Here is a 12,605-nt window from a genome sequence, read left to right on the forward strand (position 1 = left end):
ATTGCTGCTCCAGGGCAAGGCTGCCCGCAAGTGCTAATCTAGGATCAGATTCAGCAGCTAAAGGAAAACTCTATGCTACATCATTAGCTGCACGCATGCGATGATACATTTTCTTCATTTTTGGAGTGAAAACACATAAATAAAAATAGAAATCTATGTAAATTAAGGATTTATTAAATCATGGATTCATTTTAAACTGAAGTATTTAAAATGTACTTTTTACGTGACATACATATTTTTCATGACGCACATTAAAATCATGACACAATAAATCTTCAATTAAGTTAAAACGTGGTGATTTGGTGAAAATACATTTGTGAAGAAGACAACTCTAAACTGGATCCCAGCTTTCTAAAAACTAACAAAGAGTTTAGTTTCTAACTATTTTAGGTTCTGACATTGTCAGTAGTGACTACATATGATTTTGGGGTATAATGCAAGATTGATTGCATAGGATTTTACCATATTAGGTGAGATTATTAGTTGATTGAAATACCACTAAAACCAGTTCATACATACATGAGCTGCCTAAATAATATGATGCTAGTATTAATTTGTGATTGTCTGTGCAAATTGCAGTATTAACAAATGCTGGTTCTTTTTATGAGGTACATTTGATCATTTTCTTTTTATTAGATTTATTAATATTTTAAACTACAAAGAACTAAAATGTCATTGTATGTATTGTTTCAAGTTAGTTTATATTTTAGTAATTATATGTTTTTCTCATTTAATTTTTTTGTTTAGTTTTAGTTCTTTGTTTCTTTTCTATTTCTATACCTATATCTTTCATTTTTATCTCAAATTTTGTTTATGAAATGTACTTCAACTTAAATTTCTGTTGACTACCTGGAGGAAACACTACTTCTACCTACATAAAGTTTTTTTGCATCCAATATTTATTACATATACTAATATTTAAATATACTTTTCAATAAAAGAAAAAGTTATCCATAACAACAACGCTGCCTCCAGCTATCTGGATAATAATCAAGACCTCCCATCCGCTGTGAGTGAGTTTGTGGTAACGTTAAAGGACAGGTTGCTTATATGTGAGCGGCGTTTTGACTAATAGGGCAGTGAGAAGACACTAGTAGGTCATGAGTCTTCAGTCTTGGAATGGAAAATAGGTAAAGGGTGCCAGATGAGAACTGAAGCTCCTACAGTTAGAGTACAAGCTGTCTACACTCTCACGAGAATGAGTTTAAGCACATATAAACAGCTTCACACGACCTAGGGTTACTTCAGTCTATAAACATGTCACCTACAACTAGCTGATGATGACCTTATTCGAACGTTCCCTACACTTCCTAAAGTTTATTATTGAAAAAAAGCCCTATTTTCAGTCATCCATGAATATTAGCCTAAAAGCCCCTTGAGATTTACCCTTGAGAGCCGAGCTCACCAGAGTGTAGACAGCTTTTCTCCAGAACGTTTCCTGACTCTGACAGTCCTGTTCACCGCAGGCAGAGGTGTATGCAGCCGTCTCCTGCCTCGCTGTGTTTATGTTTCTGCTCCTGCAGGGACCATAGCAATAAGACAGATGATATAAGTGTCACTGTCTGTTTCAGACAGGATAAATCAGACAGAGATTTCTCCTTATGAGAGACGAGAGGAAACACAGAGACAACGACGTGTGCCTACTTCCAGCAGCCTGTTGAATTGGGTGAATACATTTTCATATTTTCCATTACGATATGCTCGTACTATTTAGTACAAAAACTATGGAACAGTGCCGCCTTTGCTTTGTATTAAATATGAATAATTATTAATAACTGAGTTGAACTAGAGATATCAATTTATTGGATTTGTGTGAATTACTTAAAAAGTTGGCATTCAAATATGTTTCACCTTTATTTGTGAGCTTTTCTTGGCATATATAGATACATGAAATCAATCATTCATTGCATTACTTTATTAGATATAATAAAATGCAATTACCTTTTTTAATTGATTACTCACATTGTATGAAAGGAAATTCTAGAAAACTCAATATAACTCAATACAACTCAACTCAATACAAATATAATAATAGGTTATGAGGTCTGCTATAATAATAGTTGTTTTTTTTTGTTGATGTTTTTTTTGGAAAGTTTATGGATACCTTCTTTAACCCCTAAAACACAACACAAATATAACTGCTTTTTATTAACAATTAATTACATTAAATCTTATTTTGTTTTTTAACAGTGTGCTTTTTAAATGTGTATTTATTGTTATTTATTTAAAATGTATTAAACTTATGTATTAAAATCAGATTTTATGTTTTTGTCATAAGTAATATATTTAAATGAAATTATTTTTTTCGTTTTTTAGATTGTTATTGATTTTATAATTTACATAATGCAAACAAAAGCATGCACATGAATCTCAGATGGGTGCTCGACTAAAAGACAACTAGAAAAATTGTATGTAAATGCTGACAACACCAAAGCGCTAAAAATGTTACAAAATGATTTTAAAAACATTTGCTTCGAGCATGCAGGTATTGGCAGTATTGATATCGTCATGAATAACAGAAGCAAAATCTAGCCGCATGTACATAATCTTTTGTCCTTTACAGACTTGTTTGGTGGGTTCATAAATAATGATTTCAAAAACATTCCAAAGTGGATGCACTGATTATTGTTATTATTTTTGAAATAATAAAAAAAAAAACATTGTAAGAAATGTCAAGTGTCATTGGCTCTGACGGAAATCATCGCGTTAAAAAGTCCAAAAATAATGTTATTTTTATAATCGTGCACAAACTCACAGTCACACCTCCACAAACAAATACTATCAAAGTGTGCCTCTGACACAGTTCCACAAACATAGAATCTTTTCAGGCATATCTCCTGTTGAATTTATTCTCCTTCCCTTGAATGCGGATGTCAGAATGACAGACTGTTGACAGCCCTAAATAAACGGCACATAAAAATATGGAACGGGCTCTGTTTGCTTACTCACAGTCCTGGTCCCCCAAGCTGCTCCCAGAACTCAGAAATCATTTCAGGCTGAATGATGCGATGCATTTACATGCATTTGGATTAATGACAATTTGCATGTGAGAGAGAATAGGAACACCTCGTAATATAAAACACTTCACAAGCTTCTCACCTGATAAATCAAACGTTTCTCGGTGAGTCATGGGCAAGGTTTTTGCAAGTCTGCTTTTCGTTTCAGGCATAGATTTAATGAGGTAATACTACAGCAATACCTGCCGACCCCAGTCACTGATGACATCACATTACTGATGCAAAATCATTTAAATCAGGCAATGCTGGAGTGTTTTTAAATGCCCTAAAAACATTCTCCAGCTTAACAAATTAATAACCAGTCACTGGGAAGATGCGATTCAAACGATTACCCTGAAACCACTGGAGTAGAAATGTGCGGTTTTAAACACTCATTTTAATTATTCCGTACATTAAAGTGTTTTACCGTTATGCGTTATTGATGAAATTCCCTTCAGTGAAGTTTGCTTAATTGGAACTGTTTAACAAAATGATGTTCAAATATGTTCATTTTGCTTCATTTTTGCTCTTCGTGTTGACGGTTGCCATCTTCAGTTTAAACATTATACAGCAAATTGTCCTTGGCTAAACCGTATCATTTGGCCCAGACAAAGTTAGTAAGTAACTTCATCATACTAGTATTGTGTACAATAAGAAATGCTGTGATTTTTTTAGCATTTGCCCCAGTGCCACGTATTGCCTGCATGGAAAACATTGTTTTCTAAAGTAATTGACAGCCTGACAGATGCTGTTGAAAGAGCCTATTGAACCCAAAACAATCTTTTAAGACTGGCTTCTGTAAGAGAATTGAATTATTTTCTAATCAATGATCTTGGGAAATCTGCAGAGCCATATCACCTGTTACTGTGTTTATAGAAAACATACAATAGAGCTGAATCCATTTAGGAAAAGCATGACTTTTATTAACTCAGGTACTGTGTATGAAACTAAAACAACTTTAAACGAATCCTCTCACTCCTCTACACATTTTCATACCGCTGACCTTAACAGTAAACTCCTGACCGCTACAAATCAAGCTCCAGTAATGAGGGTTAACTCACACTGGGGTGTGTGTGTGTCCTTAATAAACTCTAAGTGGATTGGACAGATAGTTGACTCCATACCGTGACACCTCAGGGGTTATGAGGGGAACCAGAGGAAGGAATGAAGGGGAAAATTTCAGGAAAAACCAAACCATCCAATCACTGCGAAACCTAATGATTTATGATTCTTAAGGTTGCTAGCTACTAAGAGCTTTTTAAGGCACCTACTGTTTCACATTAACGGCATGAAACTAATCAATCCCCAGATCAAATGTCCAATCAATCAATGTTCAGCCATCAGCTATTTGATCAATATGTCAGTCAGTTCCGCTAGATTTTGCTCAGAAACATTGCTGTTCATGTTTTGGTTACCAAACGGGCTAAAAATCAGTATTATATAACAAAGTGTCACACAAGTGTCAAAGTGTCAAGTAATTTAGTGCAATCGTGATGCTGTACATTTTAACATTTTACAAAATTAGCATTTTTAGGAATTGAAATAAGATTTGATTTCATGAGAAAGAAGAAAAATGTATGCTCACCAAGGCATTTATTTGATCAATATGCATTAAAAACAGTAATATCACTTATTATTACAATTCATAACTTTCTTAATCATTTATTTCTCTCTTTAAAAAAAATGTACTGACGCCAAACTTTAAACAGTACGCACTGATATAAATCCACATTGCACAGAATGCACAAACTGGACACAAATAATCAATTATTTATTTACCCTGCGTTCTTTTTTATTTACGTGTTTGATAAGGTGTTTTTCCTCCGATGGACTGAAAGCCCAGCCTTGGAATGATTCATGAGGTAAAAAAAAGTGTTTGGATGATCTTTAGTATTTAAAACATGTAGGGAGACTGTATATACACAGACACGGGAGCATTCCATACACGGACAGAGGAAGTTGAAAGAGAGGAAATGGGGCTACTAATGTCAGCCAGGATGATATCTGCTAGACTATATTAAATCCAAGCCAAAGCGCTCAGAGGTAAACTATTTCTGACACTAATTAAAGACTGTGTCCTGACTATATGCCTCACTGAACCATGACCTCAATGTATGTGTGTAGATCTATAGGTATGTGCCTGAATATATGAGCTAAATCAACCATCCTTAAAACATTCATTGATGTGGACTTAGAATATAGAAGATAAGAAGCTTCTGTTCTTTAAGTCACATATTCTCACACCAGAGGGTCAAGTTTAAAGGGCTACAGCTCACTTAACATAAAAAAATCATAAAAATTATCATTGAGGTTCTCAAGTTTCAAAAAGGATTAGAGTGGCAAGTATAGAAAAGAATCATTAGAGTAGTCCATTTGACTCGTTCCCTATGTTTCTTGTGAAGTCAAAAGATAGACCAAAATCATTATTGACTAATAATCTCCTTCGGTGAGCTGTTTACTTATGTTTCCAGTTCACTGAGTCAGATCAGATCAGTCTAATTTATGAATGGTTCATTCAGATCAGTTTTATGAACTGGATCAACCGATTCACTGAACAGATCAGACTCAAAAGAACCATTTTTTTGTTTGAACCTTTTAGACATCACTACTGTTCTTCTCATTAAATTTCAAGCTTATTTAGCCATATTAAGAAAATACACAAGTATGTAAACAAAAACAAAATCCACAAACTACAAACATAAAACATCAGTTTCAGTCCTAGAGCCTGATAGTGTCACGCTTTTAAAAGATAACTCTACTTTGTATATAAAATCATGCTCATATCCCAAAACTAGCAAACATTTGATGAAAATGCCTTTAATCTGAATATTTATATGTTTAGAAAAGGATACAAATATATTTAGTGCCTTCTATTGAAGCTCATCTTTTAAACAAACAATTTACTCAAGCAACCAGACATACTATTTTCTCACGACATCCTTTCTGTGTTTCTTACGTAATGGTCCATAAACCTGCAACACAGAACATAGTTAAGTGTGTGTGAGTGGGTGTGTGGTGGTTTTGTGGTTTATGGAGACACAAATTTGTTTAATGAAATGGTTATGAGAGAGGTATTACAGTTTGAAGGTGGTTTACGAGGACACTGACATAATTAGGCCTAAAAAACAGTTTTTTTTTTTAAAACCTAAAAATGCATGAAGTTTCTTGTGAGAGGAACACAAATACCAACGTGTGTGTGTGTGAGTGTGTGTGTGTGTGTGTGTGTGTGTGTGTGTGTGTGTGTACGAAGTAAATGCACAATGACAAAGGAATATTTTGATGCAGAGTTAAATGAATTATGTTTTTGAAGGCAGTTTTCTTGCAATATAAATGCCATTTCATCATCTGATGTACAGGACATAGATTTAAAAAAAAAAAAACTACTCAGTTTGGGAAATACCTATCAATTTGAAATTTTACAGAGAGAGGCATGACCATATTTCACTCTCTGGCTCTTTGAGTCATTTCTCAACTGCTCTCACTTTACAGAATTCTCCTTCACATGTATAATGGCCAAAAGCATTGTGCTCAGGTACACACTGACTTGTGAGTTTGCTGTCATGTCAAAGATAGCTTTTAACTCCCCCATCCTTCTATAGCATCCATTTGACAAAATTTGCATTAAATTGTGACAGGTTCACAACACAATCTTCTCGTAAATGCAACAAATAAATGGTTAGGCTCAAACTGAAATGATCATGTGAAACATGAATCCTGCTCTCTTTGTTTTACCTTACTAAACACGTGGTATGTTTTTTTTTATCAGAAAACAGTAATTACTGATCTGTAAATGTAGATGGCCTTCAGCTGATGCATTCATCAGTGTGAATTCACAAAGTTGCATATGTTTTGAGCTTGAAACTAGCAGTGTGTTTGCACCTTAAACTATTAAGTCCACTCCTTTATACAGCAAAATACTTTATATGGAGTGATTTGTTTCAGTATTCATTTTATAGTATATAGTCATTGTGAGGCAACATGTTCCCCCCTGACACTCTCGAGAACATATTGCTCTGTGTGGTCTCTGTGAAAAAATAAAAATGTGTTGACTCTGGATCGAGTTTAGACAGCAGGACTCTTAAACTAATTAACTGAGCATCTGATCACAGAGGGGACTGTGGAAAAATGAGACAAATTAAAACAAAGACACAAAACAAAAGAGACGAGATACACAGATAAGAAGAGTGTTTTAGGCAGAGAATAAAAGCTGGATATACAGAAAGCAAAAGACATGAGAGAGAGAGAGAGAGAGAGAGAGAGAGAGAGAGAGAGAGAGAGAGAGAGAGAGAGAGAGAGAGAGAGAGAGAGAGAGAGAGAGCATCAGTCATCTGGTGCAGACAGGTTTGACTTTGATTGACAGCTATTAAAGCAGATTCCTTCTTATATCCTGCAAGGAAAAGTAGAAGCCTTTCTATATTGGCCTTTTCCAAAATACATGTCTATACTTCTACACAGGCATGTTGTGTGTGGTCTTGATGGTTGACTGAAATGGCAAAATATTGCATGCATATACATATACACGCACAGTTGCTTCAATAAAACGTTTACTGTATTAAAAGCAGTGTATTGTGTGTAGTAGAGCATTATGAGATTTTGAAGCAAGTGGGATTAAATGCATCTGAAACTGCATTCATTTATCAGACCAATCTCATATTCTCAATAAAATATACATTTGAATGTCCAACAGGTTTGTAATATCTTTTCATCTGATCCCTGATTACAGCCCTACATTGCATTTGTTACAAGATTTTAGAAAGAAAAACATTTACAGGATTTTTTTTTTTTTTAGTTTTGGTGTTTATGTGCTCTCAAAGATCTCATCTTACATCTAAACTTTGTTGATTACATTTCTCATTAGATATGTGAATGTTTAAGAATATGCAACATAACAAAATGCAGCGTTGCAAAATGCTTTGATGTTTATTAATAAGCAAACATTTGTTTACAGTTAGAAATTACATCAAAAATTGTCAGAATAACTCCCTTGAAACAAGTCATGGTAGATTAATAATTGCGTTAAATTGCATCACAGCTGCATTTCCAAAAAAAAAAACTCCAAAAAAGCTTAATTTTAGGATTTCTGCTGCATATTTTTCAAGCTAACCCTGCTTGCTTAAACCCTCCACCGAGGCCTAGGCTAAATCTCTGTGTTGTGTTTTCCTTGCGTCGTCTTGAGGCAGAACGAAAGTCTAATTTGCTGGAGATGGTTGTGGTCTGCTGGAGACAGCACTGAATGAATGGCTCATTAACTCCTGCATAAGCACTCAGCGAGCTTGTGATGGTGGAAAATGAATTTATGCAGTCTTCTGCCAGACATAACATCAAACTCATAGCAAACTGGGGAAAATCATAAGGGGGGGAAAGGGAGGGAGGAAGGAAGCTGGAAAAAGAAAGAGAGGGAAAGAGGGTGTAAGTGGAAAGTCTGACCTAGGAGTCTTGCCTCAAATAAGTGACATTCTTAAATCTCGCTGAAATGTAAGTCACAGATCCCCTGGTCACGCTGTCCAGCATCAACAGCAAAAACGGACCGCTCATTCTTCTTTCGGACAGATGAACCGGCCTGCGTTTCCCCCGTGAGAGGTGTGTGAGGTCACGAGGGAGTTGATGTAACCAGAATGAACTTTACAACACGTTAGCTGAGGCAGTGTATGCGTCTGTAAATGCAAGTTTCTAGCTTAGTTAGCCGCTCTCTGGAGCTGAGCGATGTATTTTGAACATTAGATTTGAAATTAATGACCTGGCAAATAGCATTTAGTCATAGTTTATTTACTCTGGAATTACATATAATCTCATAAAAAATGAAAAAAATTGTTTAAAATTGTTATTTAATGTTATTTAAATATTGTTTACAGTGCCAGAATGATATAATAATCATGGCAATTCCATTAATGCATATTTATTAATGCATTGCTGAAAAAAACAAAGAGAGCTTGACAATGCTATAAAAGTAATACTAAGGCCTCATATTTTTATCAATCAAAACATTGCGTTATCAAGAATAATACTGTTAATGTTCATTTAAAGACGTAAACCTTATTTTGAAATACGTACAATAAAATTCAATCTTCCGGTACTCAAATTTCTCATCTGTAATGGCATGCAAATATCGTACAATTTATATTCAAGAAAACAAATTCGCAATCAGTTTTGACTGTATTTGCATAGCTTGATGCTTTGCTTCACTATTAAAAAGAAATGGCTCAATGAATTGTGAAATTTTTCGTGAATTAATCTGAATTCAATTTAGGTTGTTTTCAAGTTTACCCTTTTACATCTGTCTGCATTGCTAGTTGCATTGTGTCGATTGCTTGCTGTGCAGATCGAGAAGAATCAACTAAATTTTTCCAAAAAAAAAAAAAAAAACTGACTTAACCTTAAGCAATACAATGCAGTAACACACTATGCAACAGAACTCAAAAGTTCAGCAGGGTAAATGAAATGGACAGAAGGTATATGACTTGTCTCCAAAGGCAGGCAAGGGTCTGTGAAATGAATGGTGTTGAAATGGGGAAGACTCCCACTGTTCCAACATTATCTGTGTTGATTTGGGGTTATGATGTCTGAACACCTCAATCACTCTGTGTTTGTTCATCTCGGTGAGAGTGGGGGAGGGATGAAGAGATGGTGAATGATGGTGCAGCACACGTTAAGATGAAGATTAAGATTGTAGACCAAGGCTAAGATTATGGAGAGAGAGAGAGCAGTCCAGCTCTGTCTGATTAACTGAAAGTCATATTTTGTTTTAATGACCTTAATAGATCTTTTACTAATGATGCGGCAGGGAGACAGTCCAGAGGAAATACCTGTACGTGAACGGCATCCAGTATGAACAAATCAAGAATAAACTCTACTCAGTTTCTAGAGATCTCAGCTAATACAACAGGCCTTATATTCTAAAACTCAAATTATTTTATTCAAGTTAAATTTAAAGGTGGCCTGAAGTGCCTTGAAACATTATTCTATGTGGTAACATAATTTCATTTTTAAAATAGCCAATAACGTTTTGTTTATATCTGCTCTGGCCAGAGCCGTTGAGCTCGGTAAAGCAACATTTGACAGTCGCAGTCTAATATATTACCCCCTAGATTCAACAAGAAACTCTTACTAAAACAAAATAGTGATCATAATCATGGCTGTGTAGTTTTAAATGTGTTAAATATATGCCAAAGTCCGATCGGACACTGCGCAACAACGAGACCTCATTTGCCCCAATCGAAAGCATATTTATACTGACTGAATGAGCTTCAGCATCTATGTATAGTGTAGGAGGTGGGCACTTCGAATTCTAGAGGGCATTTAATAGGTCAGAAGAATTAATGAGAAGCTGACGTACTAGGGGACGTCAAAAAAAGTGATGGAACTGAAAGTTTTGAATGTTTATATATTAAATGCAAATTTTGTCACTGTTTTGGAGCACATTGTCTTTAAGACTAACGTACTACCTACCTGTCATTTTGATCTCAGGGGATAAATGACTTAATATACTTCAATGACATTAAGTAAATTATAAATAAAACACTGTAAAGTTTTTTGTGTGTTTAAAATTCCATTTAAGAGTGTTATTAAAAAATGAGCATGCAATTAAATATATTAAGTGCACTATACTATATTATTAAGTATACTGTATAGTACATAGCAATGGGTGTGTTTCCTTTCCCATTTCATCTCCTCAAAACAGCAGTGTGCCAACAACCCATCTAAACACACCTCATTTTCGAACCAGCACACACATATGTGTGCAAATGTGTTTGCTATTTAAACAACGTGGCATAGTATATGAAAATGATAACCGGCAAAAAACATTTGCGGCATGCCTGGCATTATATTGCGGCAGGTGTATGATAGGGCCCCCCATATGTGCAAAACCCAGAAGAACAGAACAGAAGCATGGTATTTATGCCAGCAGAAAAAAAAAATAATACTTAAAAGGCCCATCATTTCAGCTGTGACACAGGGTCAGTTTCCAGGACATAGATTAAGTCTCGCCTTGGATTAAAAAGTTTTCAATTCTCAAAACCTTATTTGACAGAATAATCCAGGGCGAAGATTAATCTGTGTCTAGGCAACCAGAACTTCTCATGTTGTGAATCCTTGAGGCCTGAAATTCACCCGGGAATATTCTGATGCTGATTTGTCTCTATTGTAAATAGAATCCAAGCGATCCCGACATCTTTTTATTATGATGCAATAGTGAGCATTCACCGGGTTTCCTTGGAAATGAAAAAGGCAGGCATTTGGAATATTTCCAAATTAAAGGATCTGACTCATACTTTATCTATTTCTTGATGTCTCTAAATATAATTTAGTGCATTAATTCTATTTGCTAAAACCATTGCTTCTCATAAGTTAATAATCAGCCATGGAAGACACAATGTCATCATCCTTCGCATGCTGCTTTTTTTCCTTCATCAAAGCAAAGCTACAAGAAGAAAAGTGACATCAGATAAAAGGTTATTTGCTATCCTGACTGTAAACAGGCTGAAACAGGCTTAATATTACCATACTGAAAAACGGCATCGATGTAGAAAAATAAAATAAATAATGACAAATCGTTAAAAGTTAATGAACAGAATTTAATATTACTATCTTCTAGCTGCTATTTGAATCCCAGAAGCATAATTATTATCACAGAAGGGGATGAAAGGAAGGAAAGAACAAAAGAAATCATCAAGTAAACAGCAAATGCATAAAAAATGTTGAATAATGGACAGAAAACGAAATCTAGTGTAGCCTGGTGTTTACTGCATACTGTGCTAAATACTGCTTACTATTTTTTAATAAAACAGAATGCACACTGCAGCAATAAACAATTCAAATAGTTAGTATACACTGTCATCACATAACCTCATTAATAGCAAGATCAAGTGTCCACTTATCACTTTTATTAGCAACTATCCTGAGAAGTGACACGAAAAATAAAATCAATGAATTTTACACGTTTTGCTATAATTTTGCCATAGGTCATTTTCCGTACTACAGTGAAATTTTGATATTTTTCTAGCAAACGTTTTTTTTTATTCATCAAAATACAACATTTTTAATAGCGATCACTGGAGAAAAATGCTTTTTCAGACGTAACCAACCGTCCTTGACCCACTGGTTTGAAATCATATTACTTTTCATTCATTTATTACGTGCAAATAGACGCAATGCATTGTGAATCACCGTTTCCCACTTAGCATGATCTATTGCACGGCTTTCGCACGCGGCATACATATTACTGCAAAATATCAAGAGTATGTCAATATGGTATTCCAAACAAATATCCTCCTGACAATAAGAAGAGACTAGAAGGCATGTGCCCTCCAATCACAGATGATTCCCGGGTGACCTCTGGTTGCAAAATTCTACTTATCAGCAGCCACAGACAAACCACTGAATGATGAGAAGACAGAAAAACAAGTGTGTAAGTGTGTAAGTGTGTGTGAGTGTGAGTGTGTGTGTGTGTGTGTGTGTGTGTGTGTGTGTGTGTGTGTGTGATGAGAGAAAGTGAGTATAGATAAAGACTACTCATATTCTACATTGCAATGAAATAAACTATTTATTCATTGCAGGAAAATGAATTCCAGAAGTAAATGAGGTTCCCCTTTTCTTGGCTAATGCTAACTC

At 35.0% G+C, this 12,605-nt stretch overlaps 1 long non-coding RNA gene across 1 annotated transcript in view; it reads right to left on the reverse strand.

Annotated features, from left to right (window-relative positions):
• The window catches only part of LOC122361482, a 42,240-nt gene that overhangs the window by 22,887 nt on the left and 6,748 nt on the right, over positions 1 to 12,605 (reverse strand). The window contains exon 2 of the long non-coding RNA XR_006252965.1: positions 1,406 to 1,517. This is a non-coding gene — a long non-coding RNA (uncharacterized LOC122361482). The remainder of the gene's footprint in view (positions 1 to 1,405; positions 1,518 to 12,605) is intronic.

The sequence above is a fragment of the Puntigrus tetrazona genome, chromosome 17 (assembly GCF_018831695.1).
Source record: "Puntigrus tetrazona isolate hp1 chromosome 17, ASM1883169v1, whole genome shotgun sequence".
Classification (NCBI taxonomy): domain Eukaryota; kingdom Metazoa; phylum Chordata; class Actinopteri; order Cypriniformes; family Cyprinidae; genus Puntigrus; species Puntigrus tetrazona.